Raw genomic sequence first — 5,227 nt, 5'->3', positions numbered from 1 at the left:
ATATATATATATATATATATATATATATATATATATATATATATATATATATATATATGGAAAGAGAGAGAAAGTGTGTGTGTCACAATCAAATGCAAACTATAGAAATGTTAAAAACAATACAAAGCAATCTCAACCATCAATCTAGTCTACCGAATATTTGGTTTCATAAATATTGTAATATTTCTATGGTTTGTATTTGATTTGTCATTTATATATTGGTTTCACACACACACATACATATATACACACACACACACACATATATATATATAATATATATATATATATATATTGGAGCTTAATCATTTGACAACTCCAAAATTTTGAGATCCGGAAGAACTTCTACCTTAAGGTCTTATTTCACATGATATTTGTATATCTAACTATAGTTTTAATGTATTTGTTTCACGATATGTTTGTTTCATATGTATTCGGTTCATAATATAAAATTTTTTACGTGTATTTTTTGTTTTACAAACACACCAAAGAGGTTCAAATCGTGAAGCAAGTACATGTGAAACAAACACATTGCAAAATAAATATATGTTAATCACTACAATAAATTCTAGTCATTGATAAAACAAAAATCATATGAAATAACACATGATGAACTTATTATCAAAGATCTAATGATTTAGAAATTTCTCATAAGAAAGTTCCTTTATATCTGACAATTTGGAGATTTCTCATAAGAAGATCTGACGATTTAGAGATTTCAAATGGAAATCTCATATGTTGTAATAATCGTAAGAACTTGTACTTTAATTTCACATGTTTTTTCCTTTTATAATGCTGGAACTTAAGGTATTAATTAAAATATATTTGTTTCACAGTGTGTTTGTTTCACATGTATTTGTTTCATAATATAAATTTTTTTACACTTATTTAGTAAACACAAACATATATAAGTAGATATGAAATAATTATATCTTAATCAAACACCGATTTACAATGTTGACAAATAAACCCTTATGTTTTGAATTGACATATTCGTCTCTTCTATGGAAATGAGTTTTCTTCTAGATGATGGGCGGCTATCTACCTTTATAATAACATTGAATCGACTTTTTGTCTAATTATTTTATGAAACAAATACTTATATTTATTATAAATTATAATCAATTGTATTTATTATTTAATTAGATCATTACATGTTAGAGGGTGTTTGGAATTACTTATGAAAATGATTTATTGACTTATTCCAGTGTGATACTGATAATAAACACTTTTGAGTGTTTGGATAGACAACTTATACCGGTAATAAAGAATTTTTGAAAAAGTTAAATCATTCTAACTTATAATAAGTTGATATATATTTTTATTGAAAAACATAAATTATCCCAAACACCCCCTTAAAGTTCATCAGTTAAAATTTAAGTATTTGTTTGAAAATTGTAATAGTTTTTTTTTCGAAAACTGCTGAAAAAATGATCAATTTTTGAAAAACCGTTAAACATAATCATCTGTGTTTTGAAAACAGTTAAAAAATCATTTAACGTTGTCAATATTTTATATCAGTTTTTGATTATTTTAGTATTGATAACTAAGATAAAAAGTTTTTATAGAAGGAAGATTAAATACAAACACAAATTTAACAAAATTTACATTTTGTTACGGAAACCGAAAGGAATAACCTAACCTAAACAATCTATATAGGGACAAATTTGCTTACAAATAGATATTAAGAAAGTACTTTAACGTATCTAAAGAACTGAGATAGTTTTCAGATGTTGACGCCGATTTTTCTAAGAAAGCAACATTCGGAATTTTGATCAAACGGGTGATTTTCAACTTTACAAGGGTTTTTTTTTTATGATCATCAATGTATTAAATGATGTGTGTCAACTTTAATTCATATATTTGTTTAATTTGTTGATCCATATATGTTTCTACTATTTATCTTAACATTTAGATATCTTAAAGATATGATGTAGATATTTGTTATATATTTAAATTTTAAAAATTATTTTATTTATTTACCTAAAATAGTGGTACGAAACGGTATTTCCGAAATATATTAGATGTGTGGGTTCCAAAAATGGCACAAGGTGTCCATTCAACCTCCCATTTGACTTATCTTATTAATATTTAGGTACTGTATATTATTAATCTATATTATTTTATAAATCAAATTTGAGAAAAGTCTTAAAAACAACCTTAAATGTATAAGGTACTATCTTTTGATGCACAAAGTCTTAAAGTCTTAATTATAATATCACAAGCACATTGTCCAACTTCTTAATGTTTTTATTGTGATAATTGGATCTTGATTATCACCCGAGGTAATAAATACGTAATTATCTGATTAAATGATTTCATGATAGCATGATAAATTGTTATATTTGATCATGCTAATGTGCGAAAATTTTATATGTATAATATGTGGGTATATATATATATATATATATATATATGAGTATGTGTGCATAATAAGTATTATGCATGGGTGTATGTATGTAGAGAATATATATGCATATGCATGAAGTGGGTTAACATGGGAAGGGGGCTATTTAGCCGACCTTCCAGTTTTAAAAAGATATAAAAGGAGGGCTTAGCCTCCATTTCTCTTCTTCTTGCCATTTTAAAAGTTGAGCGATTTAAATATAGAGGGAGTTGACCGGATTTCAAGTATCTGGTTTCAAGAAGATTGTTTTCAAAAGGCTTGTTAAGGTGAGTGATTTCTAAACCTTTTTGCATAAAATTTGTTATTGGTTTTATTTGAATATTATTTATTATTGGAAAGGAATCAGTTAATTGCTTAAGGGTTTTATCCGGACAAAGACTGACCGGATTAAGTTTAAATCGGACAAAGCTTGTCCGGATTATTTTTAAATCGGGCAAGGGTTAAGCGACTTATGATTATTAAGGTTATACCAAGTATTTTGAACGGAGAAGTAGGAATACGACTAAATGGTGACCAGATTGTTTTAAATCGGTCAAGTTTTAGTCGATGTATTGTCCGGACTTCTTATTCGGACAAAGGTGTTGGAATTTATTCTAAGTGTTAAATCGGACAAGCCTTGGGCAATGAGTTGTCAGGATTTGGTAAACCGACCAAGACTTGACCGGAGATGAAGTCCGGCCAAGCCTAGGTTAACCGGATTTGAGTTATGCCTTATGCTTTATTAATAAAAATTATTATTTTATCATAAAATATAAAATTGATATAAATGATTTTGGATTGATAATAATTCCAATGGCTGCGGTTTATTTGGAATATTTTTTGTGAAATGTTTTGATGAGGAAATAAGGGTGGCATATCAAGGAGAGGTGTACCATGGGATAAAGGTGGCATATCAAGGAGAGGTGTAACATGGGATAAGGGTGACATATCAAGGAGAGATGTACATTTGATATAAGGGTGGCAGTTGTATGATATAACTTTTTCTATTATATCCTTTAAGACTACCGTCATCTAGAATCTTTATTTCTCTGTGATTTAAAGATTTAGGATCAAGGTTCTTATTGAAAATCATAATCTGGATGTTATTGAGGAGAAAATATCATGTTTGGCCCGAAACTTTATTTAAACCTTGTTTGATTAGAAAAGGTTTAAAAATGATATTATATAAAACCTGATTGGTTCAAAGGTATAAGATTTGAATAGCTAAATGCTTAGCTTGAAAAGTGGAAAGGATCTGGTATTATATTCCTATTTGTTCATATATTTGTTTTATATATATGAATAGTTGTTTTCTATAAGGTTTTGGTGATTTTCCTCCTGCAATAACATAAAAAGGATAATTCACTAGACCTTTCGGTCTAACCCTCGTGATAAGTGTTAATTTATTAACCTTATTACATCATTTTCTTAACCATTTTCTTTTATTTTATTTACCCATTAGTGTCTTAATTGAGTCTTTTTATGTCTTTTTTATATATTAGTAGTAATATAGTATATCTAATGTTAATTCCTTGTTTATGTAGGTTTTTGACAATTTTTGGGCTCAATCCTACAGCAGTCCTATAGGACCAGGAGTGGCATGGTCCTATAGCACCTGTCCGAGAGCTGAAATTCTGCCTGGGCCGTGAAGAAGTGGGCTGATCCATAGAAGAGGCGTGATCAACAACCTTGGGCCCGGTCAAAGCCCAGTTTTGATGAAGCTTTTGTCTTATTAGTTGGCACCCACTTTGTGAATTTCCTTAGCCTATATATAGAAGGCTTAAGGCTTATGTTTGCACACCAATTAACCATTTTTCACAAACCAATTCACAAACTAATTCTCCAATTTACTTGCTTTCTTCCATTTGATACTTATGATCTTTGTGTTAGTCACTTTCTAGATTATTGCTTTCGGTTTCTTTGTTTCCAAATCAAGAATCGATTTTTGTAGTGAAGTTGTAATTACGTTCTCAAGTTTTAATTTAAGTACTCGTATTTAATCTTCATCTTATTTCTGTTTTTATTTCCAAGTTACGTTACATTTTCTTACTTTTGTTACGAGTTACGGATTAGTCGATCATTGTTGTTTTACATCAGATCTCATCCTTTGTGGCTCACGACTAATTCACGTAGACTAAATAATTTATTTTTACGAGTTTGTAAGTAACATTTTCGGTCTTTCTAACGAAACTTGTTTTGCAAGTTTCGTTACTTGACTTGCAAGTTTCCTTCAAAAGTCAAACTCGATTTCCAAGATTTTCATTTGTCTTTCCTCCATCCCATCAAATACTTTCCTTTCATCATTGCTTGATTAAAATTAATTAATATTATTGTTAAACCCCATAACTCATGATGTAAAAAGTAATGAAAAACAACAAGTGATGAAGAACCAGAAGACCGATGAAGACATCAAGGCAGAATCAACTAAGTCTGGAATTCAACCATTGGATCGATGGATAGTTCAACCATTGGACCGATGGACAAGTTCAACAGAGGATTAATGGACAAGTTCAAGGATGCGATGGAAAGAAGCATTCTCATCGATCCTCTAGACAAACAACACTTAGAAGATTTTCCAGCACTGCATCCAAGCACGCAATGAAGATTTGAAGATAAGGATGAAATCTTCATACCATGAATGACAGCTGGAGATGACAATTCAACAACTGGAATTCGAGTTTATCTTATTGTTAATGTTTATCCATGTGAAAGATAAACCCTATCTGTTAGATAGACGATTTGCTAGAAAGTAGCATTAGATAGTTATCTTCTTAATAGTCGTTTAGTATAAATAGATGATTAGGTCTATTGTAAAAATAAGGCTTTTACTCGTTGTTTTAC

The sequence above is a fragment of the Cynara cardunculus genome, unplaced genomic scaffold, assembly GCF_001531365.2.
Source record: "Cynara cardunculus var. scolymus isolate 2C unplaced genomic scaffold, CcrdV1 Un_Scaffold_4064, whole genome shotgun sequence".
Lineage (NCBI taxonomy): Eukaryota > Viridiplantae > Streptophyta > Magnoliopsida > Asterales > Asteraceae > Cynara > Cynara cardunculus.
Note: the sequence above shows the minus strand (reverse complement) of the source record.